The sequence below is a fragment of the Acromyrmex echinatior genome, chromosome 6 (genome assembly GCF_024713525.1).
Source record: "Acromyrmex echinatior isolate Ae372 chromosome 6, ASM2471352v2, whole genome shotgun sequence".
Taxonomy (NCBI): domain Eukaryota; kingdom Metazoa; phylum Arthropoda; class Insecta; order Hymenoptera; family Formicidae; genus Acromyrmex; species Acromyrmex echinatior.
This window is the reverse complement of record NC_141857.1, coordinates 14525107-14545976: the sequence shown is the minus strand read 5'-3', so window position 1 is coordinate 14545976 and position 20870 is coordinate 14525107. Positions and strand designations below refer to the sequence as shown.

General features: G+C 29.5%; 1 protein-coding gene and 1 long non-coding RNA gene across 4 annotated transcripts in view; one reads left to right on the top strand and one right to left on the bottom strand.

The window, feature by feature from the left end:
- LOC105144031 (dual 3',5'-cyclic-AMP and -GMP phosphodiesterase 11) overlaps nt 1–20870 on the top strand; it is a 234137-nt gene that overhangs the window by 69644 nt on the left and 143623 nt on the right. The gene's annotated exons all lie outside the window — the stretch shown is intronic.
- On the bottom strand, nt 761–19167 carry LOC147909529 (uncharacterized). Its single transcript, XR_015545317.1, has 2 exons — nt 2777–19167; nt 761–2717 (listed from the first exon to the last, which is right to left on the bottom strand). It is a non-coding gene; the product is annotated as an uncharacterized LOC147909529 (long non-coding RNA).

Here is a 20870-nt window from a genome sequence, read left to right as displayed (position 1 = left end):
TACCTTATTAAACATTGCAAGAGTGCAAATCTATTAAAGACTTCTTCTAAAGAGTTTCTGATAAAGCATATATTAATCTTCTCTTAAATTAAAGATAAAGCATATTCATCTACTTCTAATTTTACTACAACGTAAGTATAAATTGAAAATTATTACATATTTGAACATTATTCTTAAATGAGTTAATGAATTTGTTTTTAATTTTTATTTATTTTATGTTACAGGTAATAAACACACATTAATATTTTATTACATATTTTATTTATATTTTACTCACTTAATTGAAGGAAAAAAAAAAGAAATTTAACAAACAGTCAAATATATAAATTAATTAAATTGTCCATTCAAGAGAGACGAGATTCTTTTTTATTACATGTCCAGATAAAATTTTTTATTTACTGTATTTTAATATATATATTTCATAAATATAATAAAATCTATATATATATATATATATATATATAGAAATATATATCTATTTCTTACTTTTTCTACGTTAAAATTAATTATTAAAATATATTTTCAGACAGCAACAGATATAATATCTAGTCTTTCAGTACAAATATAATACAAAAAAGGAAAGAAAAATTAAAGAGCAGAGCTAACTTTTCAATCAACATATTTGTTGGACAATTATTAGCATTAGAATGCTTCGTATGTTGCCGTTAACGATATACAAAGTATTTTATACAAAGGTGATTCATCGCTTGAAGCAATGCATTTATACTTCCGTATTTACATGGCAGAATAGATTGTGTCAGAACAAGTTTCATCTTTGTAAATTTTTATATAAAAATGCTGCTTTGATAATTATCTACAAAGTGATTTTTGCAATCGATCTTTTAACACTCTAATAGGAGAAGTAGAAGCAGAAAGACAAAGGGCTATGAACCTAAAACAGTTATCATAAATTAAAAAATTTTTGAACAGTTAATAAATAAAACATGTCATCTAGTTAAAATATAAACTTTAATTTGACAAGTAAAACAAAACAAACATTTCGATCCCTGTTGGATCATTATCAATGTGAACAAAAATAATAGTAGAAATATTACATAGATAAGATATATAAAAATTAAAATTCGCTTTCGATCACAGTATTGAATATAAATCTCGCTCCAAATTAAATAAAAGTTATAAGAAAGTTGTAATCCACAACAATGTATTGCTCTGAATTGTGTATGTAGATTAAAGACGAACATACTTGTTTCTGTTAGAAAGTACAAAATGTAATGTAAAATTGTTATAGGAATAAGAAATCAAATCTAATAAGAAAAGTACAAAACGAGTCGCAAGTAATAAAAATAAAAATAAAAACTTATGTACATTGCTGGTGAGATGAAAGCATGATCGGTTTATTGACGAACAAACATATCGGAGATTGCTTACAACTGATGTGTTACACCTAGAGCTTACGATTTAACCAAAATAAGACATAAAAACGATAACTCATTGAGAGCAATTGTATCCTCTGTTAACAGTCCATTATATTATCTTTCTCCTTTTTTACATAATATAATTAATGATAGCATACCAAAAGCTCCTAGTCACATTAAAGACAGTTTCCATTTGGTTGAGCATTTAAATGGTTCTGTTTTTGATTCTGAATATATTTTGGCTTCGTTAGATGTAGTATCCATTTTTACTAATATTCCTGTTGAGCTAACATTAAATAGCATCGATAGGAAATGGGTTTACATTTCGGCGAAGACAAACATCTCAAAAAACGAATTCATCATTGCAGTTAGATTTATTTTAGATTCAACTTTTTTTGCTTTTAATAACAGAATTTACAAACAGGTATTCGGTACTCCATGGGTTCACCGTTATCGCCGATAATCGGCGACATTGTAATGCAAGATCTAGAAGAAATAGCAATTAAAAAATTGTACAATCATTATTTTACTTTAGATATGTTGATGATGTCATTCTTCCACTTCCATCTGACACTATCAATGAATTAAATATTTTTAATTCATTACATACGAGACTGCAGTTCACTTTAGAGGTACAAGTGGCAGATTAAGTTTTTTTGATACAATGCTTATTATAAATAATCAGAGAATTATATTTGACATTTATCATAAAAAGACGTTTTTCGGGAAGGTTTCCTTAATTTCCATTCAAATCATCCTCTTTGCCATAAAAAAAGCACTATTATCAGCTTTATTGACAAAATTATCCTCTTATCATATCCATGGTTCCAACAAAAAAATCTGATAGATGCTATTCATACTTTTTTAAATAATTATTATCCTCTCTCTTTTATCTTCTCTACAATCGAACGAAGATTAAAGTTTCATATACACAATAAACATATTACACGTAATTTACAAGAGAAAGACAAATATTTTACGATTCCTTACGTCAAATCTATTTTCGAAAGTTTCCTTCCTTTTTCCAGTATGTTCCATTGTAAACTAGCCTTTTCCATCTCTAACACATTAAAAAGTTTTATAAAAAGAGGAAAAGATAAGCTAGATTTCCTATCCAATCAGAATGTAGTTTATAAGATCTTCTGTGACGATTGTAAGGCGAGTTATGTTGGTCAGACAAAAAGAAAATTAAGTAATTACACGAACATATTTCTGACATTAAGAAGAATACTGGTTCTCCCACTGTCATAACTGATCATTGTATTAATTTTGACCACAATTCTAGATAGAACAAGATGAAAATTTTAGATTGCGAATCTTCGTATAACAAGAGATTAGTGTCTGAAATGATTCATATTAGAAAACAGAAACAAAGTCTTAATAAACAGAATGATCATTACCTGAAACTTTCTCACAGATCATTCAATCTCTTTCTCCTTCTTAACTGCATTCTTTCTCTATTCATTTCGCTTCTTCTCATTTTCTCTTCCCTCTTCTTTATTTTTCTTCTTCTTATGCTCCCCTTTCTTTTTAGTTTGCTACTTCAATCTTCTTGTCTTTATATATGTATTTTACATTGTCTCTGAGCATCTTAGAGAGATGATTACATTCAATCTCATTGCATTGTCTAATAATAGATAACATTTCACTTTGACACAATAAAAGATATTTATTCTTAATTTATCTATGACTAAATTTAATATATAATTTAATATATAATTTAATATATTTATAATTTACGACGGTACATCACATTTTCTATCCGCATTAATGACTCTAATGTACATTTCTCATAATATTAGATTATTTTTTGGTGTTTTTATTTTTATTTTTACTTGCGACTCGTTTTGTACTTTTCTTATTAGATTTGATTTCTTATTCCTGTTTTACATTACAATTTTACATTACATTTTGTACTTTCTAATAGAAACAAGTATATTCGTCTTTAATCTACATATACAATCCAGAGGAATACATTGTTGTCGACAACTTTCTTATAACTTTTATTTTAATTTGGAGAACGAGATTTATATTCAATATTGCGATCGAGAGTGAATTTTAATTTTTATATATCTTATCTATGTAATATTTCTACTGTTATTTTTGTTCACAATGTTGATAATGATCCAACAGGGATCGAAACGTTTGTTTTGTTTTACTTGTTACCGCTCAAATTAAAGTTTATATTTTAATTAGATGACATGTTTTATTTATTGACTATTCAAAAAATTTTTAATTTATGATAATTGTTTTAGGCTCGTAGCCCTTTGTCTTTCTGTTTGTTTAATTTATTGAGCCTTATTACTATTATAGAAGTAGAAGCATTATTTTTTCTAGTAATAATTAAAAACAATTTTACTAATTATCATACATATAAGATCCCTGGCAGAAAAACTACGCCGAAAAGTATTCCTAAATACGTGGTTTGGAACTAGAAAGTTGGGTGTAGAATTCTACTCCTACGCCAAAGTAAGTCAATACATGCCTTTGTACGTCAAATAATGCCAAGGGGCAAATTACGCCAGAAAGTACGCCTAATTATGCCCAAAGGTATGCTCAACTATGTTAAAAACTATGCTTAAATACGCGAATGAACCGTAAAAGTTTGACGTAGAATTCTACTCCTATGCCAAAGATTTACGTCTTGCTATGCGAAACTATACTCTAAACATTTATACTATTGTACTATTTAAAGTAACATGACGGTATCTTGAACTTATTTGACATGAATTCAAGATGCCATCACATTAGTATCATAAATAAAATTCCATCGTAGCATTTTAATGCTAAACCCCAACTTTGAGAGCTTATTTCACAAGCGAAATGCTGCGCTCCTTATATTCTTTCCCACGTGATTCTTATTTACGAGTTTATGCATTTCCGCTGTGGCCCTCTGTCTGCTCATGAATGAGTAAGAGTAATTCCGCGTAAAATAGCGTAGAATGGCATACTTTATTACAAAAACGAAAAAATTAAAAGGTAAGTATTGTATAATATTTTGATACACATACTTGAGGAAACGATTTTTTCGTGCCAATCGCTTGGCGTAGATAGGCAGTTATTTTTGTGCTCAACTATTTGATTGTAGAGTGTGATCCTGCATAGAAAGACGTAGAATAGCATACTTTCTCCGAATACTTACGAAAAAATGAAAACCATTTTAAAGGAATTTGGCACAGAAACGCATAATTTAGGAAATAATGTCATTAGTTGCGCGTACTTTGGCGTACTTTTTGTCTAACTAGGCCACGTACTTTTACCTTTTTCACGTAAAATCATAGCTTGGCGTAATTACTTCCATATTTAACAAAGCGATTTTACGCCGCAGGCATAGAAGTAGAAATGCATACTTTTTCGCGTACTTTGGCATAGAAATTTTCCGTCAAAATCGGATGCGAAAAGTAAATCTTAAGATTCTCTTTTCATTATTAATATCGTCAGTATGAATCTTTTTTGCCTTAACTATTGCTCGCGCTTATGCTATACCGAACCTTCCTTTCTCTTTCGCACGGAAGGCCTTCTCGACTCTCGCCATTTCTCCATTATTGCCGTTACTACTATTACTGATCGCTCTATTGTGCAGGCATGCCAACGTATGGTCGGCCATTCCCTACACATGTAAATACAGAAGCATGAATCCATTATTCAAGAGATGAATTTTATTAATTATTAAGTATACCTCTTAAAATTATATTAAAAATGCTTACGAGATTTAATTGTGTAGTATGTAATAATTCTTTTGAAGTTTTTTTACGTCATATTTCATTATAATATCAGTCAGTCTCTCTCTCTTTCTCTCTCTCCCCCCTCCCTCCTCTCTCCCTATCTCACCCCCCCCCTTTCTCTTTTTCTGTATTTAAATGTGATGAAAGTTAATATCTACGAAGATATTTTTCATTTAACTCTTTTCAAAAACATAAAATCAAAATATGCTGAAAATGAAAAAAATAATTATTTACAACAAAATTGTCATAAAAATATCAATACTGAGATATGTATACCTATGCCAAGTTCATCAAACAGTACCGATTTGATTAATCATTTGTTTTAAAATGTGTTTGTATCCGACAATTTAATTTCTGATGATACAAGTAATATTAATTCTATAATTAATTTCAATAAAAACTCTAATAGCAATAATGTTGATCCTGGTGAAAAAATTTTTCTGAATTTCTCCGAAAATTTCTCTGAAAAAATCTATAACTTTCTAGAAAATGTCCGTATTTTCGGACGTGTTACAAAGCTTTTCAAATAATTTTTTAATATAATTTCAGAGATTTGTCAGATTATTTCAGTGTTTTTCAAGACTTTCATAAAATTGTTTATAATCATACTTTCAGAATTTATTACTGATAAGAAAACCGATGTTTATTTAGCAGAGATTTCAAAAGTTTCAATGCGTTACTGGAAAAAGTTTATATTTTAAGAATTATAAATTTTATTTCTTTTTTAAAAAAAGTTGCTCCATACAAAATATATGTAATGATGTTACCTAAAATTATTTTAAAAAACACTTACCTAGTAGGATTCGAATCTGGAATCTCTAAATTATGAATTTCCTGCGTTTTGTACTACACCACTCCTTCAAGTGATATATGTATCATTTATTGTCTATTTAAATTTTGAAGATATCGCTGAATTCCTACGAAATTCAGAGACTTTCAGATCCTAAAAAATGATTTTTCAAGAAATCCTTTGAAAACTTCTGAAAAGCGAGAAATTAAATTTTGTCTTCTTCTTTTAATAATTAAAATTCTGTCTTCAGAAATGTCACTAAATTCTCGAATTTCAATAAAGTTTAAGAACTTCAGAACACTTGAAAATGATTTTTTCAGAGAATTCGATGAAAATCTCTAAAAAGTGAGAAACCGTGAAAGTTCAATCTTCAGAGACATCACTAAATTTCCAAGTTTCAGCTCAATTCAGGAACTTTTAGATATTTGAAAATGATTTTTAAAGAATTCGCTGAAAACCCTTGAAATGAGAAACCAAAAAAATTCTATCTTTAGAGACATTACTGAATTCCTGAATTTCAACGAAATTTAGAAACTTTTAGACACTTGGAAATAATTTTCAGAGAAATCACTGATAATTCCTGAATTTTCTTTGAATATTACTAAAAATCTCTGAAAAATGTTTTCCAGATATTTGCAACGAAATTTTCAGAGACGTTTTTGCACCAGGGGACAGAAATATAGATACATTTTGCTGCAAAATTATATCATTATCATAACAGTTCACGTTCCAGGACTGAAAATATTATTAATGATACTCAGTATTATTAATGAAACTGTTTAAAGATATTCTTGATGAGATCTGAAGTATGGCGTCATAAATTCATTAAATATTTCTGATGAAAAAGATGTTACAAATATTACAGAAATTTTTGAAAAAAAATCTTTCAATTTGCCGTTATTAATACAGAATGGCGCTGTTTGCAAATATTTCAGCTTGAAACATATACATAGTACTTCAAAAATATTTGTTAGGCGAAAGAAATGACTTTGTAAATAAAAAGGGTATCCAAATAGCAAAATTTATACCAGTAAAAGCTCAATTAAAATTCGATTTATTTTTCAACAATTTTTGGAAATATCTGGTGTTCTTGATGACACTTTAAATTATATCAATACTCTTCAAGAAGATAACATTATTTTAAATTTTATTCAAGGAAAACTTTGCAAAAATATGAATATCCAATTCGAAAGTAAAACCATTCTTCTATTGTTTTTGTACTTCGATGATTATGAAACTAATAACGCACTTGGAAGTTACAAATATATTTCTAAATGCGGTGCCGTGTATTTGTCCATACTATGTTTACTACTAAAATTGATATCGAAAATAAATAGTATTTTTTTTTATTTTATTTAATTCTTTAGATAGAAAAGTTTTGAGCAATAATACAACTTTTTCAAAAGTTATTGATGAATTATATTTAGAAAATAATGGAATAACAATAAATCACAATGGCGAAAAGAAATGCATTTATTTTAAATTGTCATTAATTTTAGGTAATCTGGGTTTACGTTCCCAGAATTAATTCTTGACCTTATTAAAAGCTTTAATGCTATGTGAATTTGTAGATTTTGTATTTTAGGTAAGAACAACATGCAGAATGTTTTTTACGAAGTCTTATTAAGAACTGAAACAAATTATTATACTGATTTGTCAAAAAATTATGAAAAAAACAGGAATATCTGAATCATATGTTTCATAGCATAAACAATTTTCACGTTACAAAAAGTCTATCTGTTTGTTATGCACAATATTCTCGAATGTACATTTCAATATAGTTTGGGTTTGATATTCCAATTCATAAAAGTTAATAAATATTTGAGCTTAACAGAAATAAATAACCGGGTAAAGGGATTTAATTATGCTCCAAATAAAAATAGGCTATCAAAAATCTTAATAAAAATAGACATTTGTATATGAGAGTATCAGAAATTCAACACAAAGAAATAGAAGTAATGGTCAAAGCTAGATCATTAATGCCTGAATAATTTATTACATAGCATGTACATATAATAGTAATTCAGAATGAATTATTTAAATATTAAAGATCTAGCTTCGGCTATTACTTCAATTTCTTATTGTTGAATTTCAAATGTAAGGTCCTGTAAAATTCTTATCAGAAATGTTATGCTTTGTAAGACGTAAATTTAATTATTAATCATTTAATTCCTAACAATAATGAATATTCGAATTTATTATTACAACTGCGTGAATTAGTTGAAATATTAACAAGTTCAAAATTCACATACATGTAGAATAAAAATTCATCGAGAAGAAATAGATGAATATTTAGAATCACTATCTACTCTATTTCCTGGATGTTTAAAGCCTAAACACTTATTAATTCAATATCTAAGAATACTTTTGATATCAGGCTCGTTTTGAAATATTTCATCATTGTGATTTGAAAGCAAATATGGTGAAGAAAAAAAACTTCACATTGTATTAGTGTATTAATGTCTGTCGCACTATTGCTATTAAACATCAGTTAAGATTAAATTATAATATAATATAATATTATTATATTATAATATAATTTTTTACGTTGGATTTTCAATCTGCACAGTCCATCAAAATAACATTATTAAAAATTTTACCAGATGTACAATCTTATCGACATTTGCTAGCATTTGATTTATAAATATGCGACAATATTTCTATTGTTAATAGTATAAATTTTGAAGGAAAAAATATATATATAAATTGTTTAATTATGACATCATCAGAAAGTGAACCTTTATTTTATAAGATAGAATTAATCATAATAAAACAATAATTCATTTAAAATACTTACAAAATTTTTATTGTAAGTTTATCTTGACAAACATTTGCAATTACATTACGACTGAGTACTATTCATGGAAAATGTTTTATTTTAAAGAATTATATGACATTATTATATATATATTCTATACATATAACAAATGGAAAAGAATACATTATAAAAAATTGGTATTAATATACATTTAAATAAAATTATCTATTTTAAAAATTAAATGTTATAAATATAATATGATTCTTTTTATAATAAATTACATATATAAAGAAAGAAAAAAATAATTCGTGAATATTTACATAAATATTAATATTCTAGTAACCTAATAATTCATGTTTGTGTAATTAATATTAATTATTAATATTCTTGCTTCCACGAGTGCTTTCTATATAAACATTATGCGTTTCGCGGGTTTCCTCCGTATTTTCAAATTCATTTTTGGATGCTAACGTTTTGTGAAGCTTGCAGTCTAATTCATCAGGGCGAGGAGTAGCCTTTGAACTGTTCGGATCGTTCCTTTTACATTACGCTACTTGTTGGAGTGATGGGGAGAAAGAAGAGAATTGTGAGTGGGAGTGGGATGGGTGGGGTAGGGGAGGTGGGGGAAATTGGTCAGTCTTCAATAATCGGGAGAATGGTTTTCCATACTTTATTTATGTTATAGTCATTATCTCTATTTAGATTGTTAGGGTGTTTTTGCATCTCTATGGCTTCTATATACTTTCTTGGAAAATATGATGTAATGTTGGCTATTGTGGTCGTTTTGTCAAACAGTATTTGATATCCTGTTTCGATGTTGTGTTCTAATGCTGATTACATGGATTGTTTTAACTTGACACGTTGGTGTTCTTTTATCCGTAGATTGATCATTTCTCCAATGTATACTTGTCCGCAGAAACAAAGTATTTTGTATACTCCTGCGGAACTGAGTGACGGTCTTTGATCTTTAGAATTTCTTAAAATTTGTCCTATCTTTTTGGGTGGTTTGAAGATAGTTCGGATACTGTGTTTGTTTAATATCCTGCCAATCCGATCTATTGTTCCTTTGACATGGAAGAAATGGATAGGATTCTTTCGTCTGATTATGTGTCAGAGATCGTTGTCTTGTTTGCATGTTTATTGATTGTTTTGATTATATCTTTTTTGTCGTGTCCGTTTTTCTGTAAAGCTAGTTTTAAATGAGTTCTATCTGTAGATGTTCTTTGTCATCGATAGTGTACAAGTGAGTTGATTGCTGTTTTTGTGCTGGGTGGCGGTACGATTCGGCATATAAGTATCTATCTGTGTGTGTTGGTTTTCTACATTTGATGACCTAAGGTACCGTCAGCTTTCTTAGGGAGAAGAACATCTAGGAAGGGGAATTTTCCGTTTTCCTCTATGTCTATAGTGAAATGGATATTTGGATGTTGATTGTTGAGAAAAATAAGGAATTTACGGAGTTCGGCTTTGCCGTGTCTCCATATCACGAATGTGTCGTCTATATAACGAAACCAAATTTTTGGATTTTTGAGTATTTTTCTGAGGGCCTCTTTCTCAAAATGCTACATGAAGATGTTAACGAGAAATAGGAGAGCCCATTGCCGTTTGTTCATAAAATTGATTGTTATAGGAGAAGTAAGTAGTTGTTAAGCAGTGCTCTATTAGTGAGATGAGATCGGAGGGGACTTCATGTGAGGCCTTTATTATGTTTCATATGTCTTTTCAAAAGAACTTATCCAACCAAGACCTGTCTCAAGATACTATATCTGCGCTTGCCTAAGGCCCTAACTTCATAATGAAACCTAGAAAAATTCCAAAGAAAGAGATTATCAGCCAAATAGAATCAACCATCTACCGATTCTCAGAACAAGCAGGTAATATTTGCAGACAGGTAACCAATTCCTTTCCAAAGGAATAAAATTATATCTTATCTCAAGACAATATCTATTTAACTTTTCTTGAGTTCTCCTGAACTTTTTCGCCTACTATCAAAGTAACAAATAATGATTACTTTGTAATATACCTCGAAATCGTATATTAATCATAAGTCCGTGAATACAACTGAACAAAGCTCGGCACAACATGCAATAATATGGCATAATCAATTGAAGAACGAACTAACCGTAATTGCGCTCGATTTGGATCGATTTCAGACGTCATTGCTTTTCTGGCTTCGTAGTTCATTGTACTATGTTAGATGACGCTGTCAATAATTTTTTTTTCAAGAGGGGAGTTGACGCACCCTGCGAGCGACTGATCTGGCGCCTCCAGGTGACTAGCCTAGTGTATACATGGCACATTAAGAATTAAAAAATAATAATAGGATCGACATCGACTCGATTTCTTTAGTTTAAAAAAGTTTTTTATTGTTCCTTTCTATTAAAATTAAAAAAATAGTTTTTATAGTTTTGCAACTCTTTTTTTAAATGAAAGAAATATATTTTTTTATATGTAATAAAACAATTTTCTTAAATAGAAACAATTTTTTTATGTAATAAAAAAATTACAGTTATATCAAAAAATAATTTTTTTATTATTATTGCTTTTATTTTTTCAATTTATTATTTACTGTTCCGCATATCTATATATATATCTTCTGTCTTATTACAATTATTTAATTATTGAAAAACGTATCGCATCGCTGCCAAGACTTGAACCGACGATATCTACTATTCCTAAAACAGTAGCCTAATACATTTACACTGACTTAATCGCAAGCTTGTGATCGCGTTATTGCCAACGTTACTCATATACCTCCTACTGTAACCGTTCTTAATTTCATATCTCTGCTGATAATTTAATATTAATATTGAGGAAATTACATGGAAACGAAATAATATGCTGATATTTATTAACTTAGGAAAAGATAATGACAAAACGATTGTCCTCAGTCTCAAGAGATCGTTTGACCGTAGCAGAAGTGGCGAACGTCTCGCAGCGATCTAAGTATTGCCTGTGTTACTTTTGAGCGCAAGTATGGCCGTGATTGTGCTATTTGTGTTCTAGTGTTTTCCTTCCTCAGTCTATCGCATCCTTGTTGTCGTTCTTTCCATCGAGAAGCGATCCTCGGTTGCGGCATGATACGTGTCAGCACCAGGCAGATTTTCTAATCTGAATAGTCATAAGATTAATATCTCAGGTTCGCGAGGCAGAATAACACTTTTTTCTGTGTTCTTTCGTTTTATGAAAAACGTCGAGTAAATCTAATTTTATTAATTTTCTTTGTGTAAAAATAAAGGTTTGACAAGAAAAAAGAGTAATAATTTAATTTTTTTTTTTCGTCACTGCCATCTCAAAAATCTCGTAAAATTAAGCTCATTTGATGTAGTTTTGAATAAAACGAAAGAATCTGATAGAAAAAAGCGTTACTCTGCTCCGCGATTCTGATATATTAATTATTAAAGTTTACGACTATTCAGGTTAGAAAACCCGTCACAGCACAAAATACTGCGACGCGAATAACCGCTGCGGCCATGTTTTCATTTGAGGCGCGAGTTTGGATCTGACATGGGCTACGTTAGATTATTTAATAAATTTTACTATGAATGTTAAGCTATTTCCACATCAGGTTCATATCAACTGCAAGACTAGGTCTTTTATGAACTATGTCAAATTTTTTAAAGAGGTTATGGCATAGCAAAGCAGTGGCGAAATATCGTGGCGCTGGCCAGTATCGTGGCATTCGTGGCGCTGAGAAAATTTCCACCAAGGTAATTTTTGCATTATTTAGTTTAAAAAAAATCAAGTGTGGGGAGAAATATAAAAAAGTCGATAATATATAATTGTATGTAAAATTATACACAATTATGTAATAATCTAATTATATAATATAATTATGTAACAGTAATTTTTTCTACATTTCTCTAAACTTTATTTATTCTAAAACAAATAAATAATGTGAAAATAATGTGAAAATAATGTGAAAATTGTCTCTTTAATTATTATTGGCAGTTCTCCGTTTAAATTATATTATTATTATCATTATTATTATTACACTAAAAAGTAGTTTCTCAAAAAAAATACGGATGTATGAATATATGTGGACATATTTTATATATAATTACATATGTTTATGAATATTTATATGTATTAAAAGTTTTTAATGTAAAGAACTTGGTGCCTCTAGACAAGCCAAATTTACTAACGTTAAGTTTTTTTATATAAAAAATTTTTTTTAATTAAATGTTCTTATTTTGATGTATTTTTTAAATTAGAGGCGCATATCACTTTGAGTTAGACAATTACATAGACAGATATTACGTGTAATATCATTACATTTTAAATAAAAGTTTAGAGGACAACTTTAGAGGAAAGGTCCCTATTATGATATCGAATTCATTTTGGGTAAATGCTAAAAGTATATAGGCAGAATTAAAAAAAATAATAGGTCATTTGGAAAGGAATTTAATAAGCTGATAAGATTATGTTTTAATAGAATTTAATAAGATAATGTTATATAAAATTTAATTCAAATTTTTTTTTTGAAAATTAAAAAAATGTAAAAAGTGAGCAAAGTCAAAAAATTGTGCTCCTACTATAAGATGCCCTGAGAAATCGATAATAAAACTCAAAGTATATCAGTATTGCAATTAAAAAACTTTATTTAATGTTTCTAAAATACAAACAAACACCATCCAGCGTGCGCAAAAAATGAGCATGCAATAGATTATATCCAGAACTCATTTTCAGGTAGTTCGAATCAAGCATTGCAGAAATAGACATTCGACGTTCATTCCGTTGTTTTTTTTTATTATTGCACAATAATATTTATACTTTAGCAATGATTTTTACTATGACATAGTTCACAGAACTTTATGAGAAGAAAATTAACAATTTTTGTGGTAAAAGTTTACCTTTATACAATCCGCCATAATGATTTTTCACCGACCTCGATGATCTTGACCTTCAAGGAGGTCAACTTTTTTGTCATTCGTCATTCATTACAAAGTTATGAATACAATAATTTTTATCGCTTCAGGTAAAAGTCGTGCACCCTCAAGCAGAGAGGGAAATGGGATGAGAATCACTTCGTGTAGAAAGTCGTACGCTCCTTGGAAGTCACTCGCACCTTACCTCTCCCCCTGCTTGGGGGCGCACGACTTTCACCCGAAACGACTCCCGCCCCACTTCTCCCCCTGAGTATGCACGACTTTCATCTGAAGCGATTACTACCCCACCTCTCTCCCTGCTTATGTTATGTAATAATTATATGCAAAAGATGTATATATAGCGCGCATTATAGTATAAATAAATTATTTACAATATAATTATAATTATAATTATATTGTAAATAATTTATTATAATAAATTATACCTAATTATACATATTCTTATATATAATTTTATATGATTTTATACAGTTGTATATAATTATGCATGAAAAATTTTTTATCGGGAAAATAATATCTAAATTAAAATTATGAAACACAGTAATCTGTTTTAATTAAATATCTACATAGCTGTTTATTTTTCTGACATAGTCTCTTATTAGAGATTTTTAATACAAATATTTCTTTTATTTAGAACTTGATCACCATCTAATGAATAACACGTTTACGGAACACAGCTAATATTGTGGATGATATATATTAATATATTTCTTTAGATTTATATTGATTTCCCTTTTCCCTCGCAAACAACATAAATACTCGTGCTGACCCATCTCCGGGTCATGGTCACCATGAGCACGCAAATGCAAAAATCTGTACTGTATGTAAGTGTCTTACATCACTTCGCTCACACAAAGCGCTCAGATAATGAATCAGTTTATCAGACCGACCTTGAGAGCCCCGATAACACTGTAATCTTGAATCGGACTGCGGCCCTACTTATTTACCAATGTATATTTATGTATTTATGTACTTATCTATTTTATCTGCTTTATATTTTATATTATATATATATAAAGTCGTATATATATATATATATATATATATATATATATATATATAATAAAGTCGTATAAACTATAATATATATATGTATCAATATATATGAAAATATATCAACCGTTATTTATATTCATGTATAAATACATGTATAAATACGCGTAATAAGGAATTTATGTATAATTATATGTAAAAGATATATATATATATATAGCGCGCATTATAATATAAAATTATAATTATAATTATATTGTATATAATTCTAATATTGTAAATTATACATATTCTAATTATACATATTCTTATATCCATTCATCTATCTACGTTATTTATTTGATAATCTATAAATGCTTATCCTTACCTACATCATGACGTCATCTACTTATTCATCTATGTTATCTATTAACTTTTTCATACTTTTTGCATCTTTTCCGCATCTTTTCCATACTTTTTTACATTTCTTCTATGTATAATATGCACAACAAATACGAAAAATTGGATTAAGCATGTTGCCATGTTCAAAATGTATGGTAGCATTTTGCGTTAATTATCCTCAAAATTATTACTAAAAATTATGCAGGAGGACGATAGTAAACAAAAAGAGCAGCTATATCGCAAATGCCATGTAATAACGCCGTGTAAATAGATTGAATGAGGGCATGATAATGAGTGAGTTAAAAGAGATTGCTCTATGTACTAATAACCCATGTTCTATGTAGAAAAGGATGAAAAAGAGTGCAACAGTTAATATACTTACTTAGAAAGACATCATAATCTCTTTAATTACTTTTAAATGTCATTGTCTTTATTATGTTTATTGTTATTATTATTATCTTTTAAATATGAATATAAAATGTATGTTGCTAATAACAAGAACTTAGCAAAAATTTATGAAATCCACCGGAAAAGGTATTAAAAATGTAAAAAAAGCGTATATTTTGCAATATCTTTATGTAAAATTACATTGTAAATAAATTCGTAATGAAAAGAAAAAACGTAATGAAAAGAATAAAAAATAATATCACAAAGAAGTGAAATTAAAATGAAATGTTTTTATGCAAATACATTAAAACAAAGATGTTTAAAATATAATGAAAAACCAAATTTATTTTATTAAGGTAAATATTCTAAATAATGATAAAGTTACCTTGTAAAAGAATAGTAAAAGAGAATTAATAAATTATTTATACATATATTACAATAACTAAATACATAAAATTAATTTCTTCTGGAAAGTTAGAACATTTAAGATTACGATAAAATTAAATTTTCTTATTTTCTTAGAAATTCTTAATTTATTTATTAAATCTTTATAAATATTGTTTCTGTACTATTTAATCACACATATATTTGAAATTGTTCCAATTTGCGATGCATGTTAGTCCATATCACTGATAGGTAGTACAAACACAACGTTTCTTGACATGTCGTAGCCATAGGAATGTCCTTATTTTCGTGAAAAAAATATCTCTGAAAGTTTCGTTACAAATGTCTGAAAACGTTTTTCAGGGATTATCAGTAACATTTAGAAACTTTCTCAATTTCAGGTATTATCATCGATTTCTCTAAAAATTATTTCCAAGTGTCTGAAAGTCTTTGAATTCCGCTGAAACTCGGGAATTTAATAATGTCTCTAAAGATAGAATTTTCACGATTTTTCATTTTTCACAGATTTTCAATGAATTTTTTGAAAATCACTTCTAAAACTCATTGAACTTCGTTGAAATTCGGGAATTCAGTGATATCTCTGAAGATAGAATTTTAATTGTACAAGTAACTCACTTTTCAGAAGCTTTTAGAGGATTCTTTTGAAAATCATTTTCAAGGATCTGAAAGTTCTTGTATTTCGCGAGAATTCAATGATGTCTCTGAAACTTAAATAGACAATAAATAATACACCTATCAATTGAAGAAGTGATGTAACACATAACGTATGAGGAAACTCATAATTCAGAGGTCCTAGATTCAAACCCTACTAGGTAAATGTTTTTCAAAATAATTTCAGGTAAAATCATTACACATATCTTATATGGAACAATAGATATCTATATACTGTTAAATAAAGAAATAAAATTTGTAAGTCTTAAAATATGAATTTTTTTTTAATATCTCAAAATGAAAATCTCTGAAAATCTTTGAAAAATTCTGAAAATCTATAACTATAATGTAAAAAGTTCTATGAACATTTTTAAAAATCACTGAAATATTCTGACAAATACCTGAAATTATATTGAAAATTTCTCTGAAAAGTTCTGCAACGTGTCCAAAAATACTGACATTTTTTCAGAAAAATTTTCAGACTTCAGAAAAATTTTCGGAAAAATTTCGAGAAATTTTTTCGCCAGGATGTTACTACTGATATACTGTTAAGAGGATTCTAAAGATGATTAGTAGTACCGAAAATATCACACAGATGATTTATGTGTCATTGGCACATTACTACATCAACATCTCATTCATGTACACCACATATATACATCAATTTTCATATAACAAATACGTTTTAATTATACGTCTAAGGTCCAATTTTAAGAATTCCATATTGTTTTTTCATGTAAACTACTAGTCTGTGTGCTCTCTGCTATTTTAAATTACTGTTTCATAAGTACAGATTGCAAAGCACTTATATGAAATATTGTCACGATGGAGCTCTCGATGGAGCTCCATATTGAACTGATTTTAAGAAATTGTCAAGAAGGTCTCAATTTCGAAAATTTTTGTCATTTTTAGCACAATATAAAGATATTACAATAAAGACAAGACCCCCATTTTTTCCATTCAGTCGCGCAGATTTACTTGTGTATAAGCGGCTATATTTTTGGTGACACCAATTCCAATCAGAGCAGAGAATCCATAGTTACTGCAATCGCGTCATGACATATCGTTTGTCTTAGCAACGAGATCACAGATGTCTATCTACTAAGGCACTGGATATGTAGGCATTCTTATCTGCCATTTTGGTTCCACTTGATTGTTACAGTACAATTAGTGACAAAGATAAATGTTAAGAAGAGTTTTCACTTTAAATTTTGATAGAAATGAATCGATGCGTTTTTCGCGTAACATTAAAGATTGATAAGAAAAAGATGTCGACGACTATTCGACTTTAAGGATTAGTATCTCGGTTTGCGGAGCAGAGCAACACCTTTTTTTTTTGTCAATTCGAATTAGAAAATCTCTCACAACAGTAAACAGTTCACTGTTTTAAAAATACAAATTCACTGCTTTTGAAATAGAAATTCACTATTTTAGTAGAGAATTTATGTTTTTAAAGCATATAGTGAATCTCTGTTATAACAGATTTTCTAATCCGAAAAGTCGTTGATTTTAAGGATTAATGTCTAGGTTAGTGGAGTAGAGTGACACTTTTTTCTTTTCAAATCTTTATTTTGATGCGAAAACGCATTGATGAAGTGTATTTTTATTAAAATTTGGACTTTTCGTAACATTTACCTTTATCACTATCGTACTATAACCTATAAATCAACGAAATGTGAGTATTTAACGTGCGATATCTGTATTTAAGTTTAATTCACACGGCCCCCATGGGCGCGGGATCTGGAATGCGTCCGATCAGCACATCACGGTTATGCCGAGACTCTCAGTCGCTCGCGGGATGTAGGTCCCAACAAACAACTCACTAGTTGGAGTGAGCAATTATTCACGCTCTACCAGCTAATCAGGCTGGTTCCCGAGCATGATACGCAGCTCATCCGTCGGGGCCAGAGGTCCCTAGCCAGCATGTAGCTATCAACCACTACCACCGCGAATCCTACCCATAACTGGGCGCGGGCAATTGCCACAGTCCCCGTGGTACCAATCTAGATCATCGATCGGATCGTCGTAGCCTAGGCTACTCCCAGTTTGCGTCGCCTACACGCGCGACACTCGGCGACTGATCGGCCAGCGCTTCGGGTGCCGCCGGGACGCTACTTCCCGGGGACGCTCCATAGGAATCGCTCAGCAACCCGACCCCGGGCCTAGCCCCGAGGCAGAGTGCCGAGCTTTCAACGTGATCAGCATCTCTGCGTAAGTTAAAAAAGCTTATTGGCTCATCCAATCTTGAGGAAATCAAGTGAGGTAGTCTCGAGCCTTATAGGAAGCTAACATTATGTGGGGCACTAAGAGAAAATTCGAACTCGGAATGGTAGATTGCGAGTCGAAACGCACAAGGCGTCAAACTACTGACGCTCGAAAATCTATAAATCAAGTGGGATCAAGATGGCGAATAAGAATACCTACATCTAGTGCCTTAAGGGGATGCTGGAGCGAAGGCCGAAGTTGATCAAGGTCGATATTACAGGTTTTCATTTCCAATGTACAGGGTGGGCCATCTATTGGTACGTTTTTAAAAATGCGATCAAATGAGCATACATTGATATTTTTTATTAATTTTTTTGTTGTTGTGAAGCTAAAAGTATCCGCGTCAAGAATGAAAAACGATTTCGTTCATGTGGCTCCCTCTACTGGCCTTACAGTATGCCATTCGGTCACCCCAATTATTAATGACATTTTGGACTACCTCGGCGCCAATTTCACTCAAAACAGTCGTAATATTGTTTTTCAAAGCTGGAATTGTCTCACACTTTGGGCCACAGCCTCAATATTCTCGGGTGTGCGCACTGTCCGAGCTCTGGGACCACTTCTGTCATCCACTAACATCCCTTTCTCACGAACTTTCCTCACCAATTTGCGTATAGCTCCTTCGGTGGATGCTCTATCACGACCCATATTTCTTTTCAAAATTCGTACAGTTTCGGCGACACAGCACTGACTTTGAAAATAAGTTTTTAAAATTTCAAAACGCTCTTCAAGAGAAAACATGTTGTTTCGTGCCGCGGACGGTATGACTAATAAACTGTCAAAATTTCGGGTCTGTAGCTCGTTCGGTGTTGCCATACGACGAAATTCAAAAACGTACCAATAGATGGCCCACCCTGTATAAGCTGCTTACGCCCTCTGAAGTTAATATGATCATGCAGGAAATTCGATCGATTAATTATCGATATTTTTATTCCGTTTCCTACATTACCATCTTAACAGGGACGTGTATTAGGATCGATCCCACAATGTAAGATTTATTTTGGAAAATTTTCCAATTTTAGAATTGAAAAAAAAATAAACATAATTGAAGTTAATCTTATATTTGTAGAATCGGACCTTAGAAATTTAGTTGTATTATATACATATTTAGTTGTATTATATACACATGCAATGTAGGTCGTGTTCTATATCACCAGTACTAAATCAATATATACCAGTACTAAAAGTCTGTAATATATATAAAATACAGATTTTTAATTAATAGATATATCGATACGAAACCGTAATAGCACTTTTTTCTTACATCCAATACCATTTTAGGTTACGATATATATTATCATAAATGAATATCATAATATATATATATATATATGTATATATATATATATATATATAATACATATATATATATATATATATATATATAGATATTCATGCAGATATTCTCTATGTCCATTTTTATGCAATATTAAAATTTTATATTATAATGTGTATAATGATATATAATTCTAACGTTGGATATAAAAAGACATTCATGAATACGAATTACAATTATATTTTATGTGTATTATAATATATGTGTATATACACAATAACACAAAAAATATTATACTATTATTGACATATTAGTGAAGACATAAATATGTTAGTGAATTAATGATATATGCAATATTAAAATTATATTTTGGGTACATTATTGTGTATATGTACATTATAATACATATAAAATATAATTATAATTTATATTCACTAATAATGTTTTGTTATATATTACAACAATGTTAGAATTATCATAGTATAATGTACATACAATTTTCTATATTAGATATATAGTCGACATATTAGTAATGTATAAGTACTATAAGTATCTATCTCTTTTTATTAGACAGAGTAAAAAGAGTAAAAAGAGAGTAAAAAGAGAGTAATTACATTATGTATGTGCAATGTCGCATTCATTTTTATATTTATATATATATATATATATATATATATAAAACACGTGTCCATATATTGACAATAATATATGTTACATCTTGACTCAACCCTAAATGATATTGATCATAGGAAAAAGTGATACTACAACTGTATTTCGATATTCACTGCGAGTACTGAAAATACGTAACTAGATTTTCAATATTGACAGTGTACATTGACACATGGACCTATATAATAGCATTTTTCCTGTCGTACAATGTCATTTTAGGCCAGGATGTGATATGTATTAGCTATACATAGATATTACATATATAATATACATAGCTATACCATTTTTTGCTATATATAATAAAA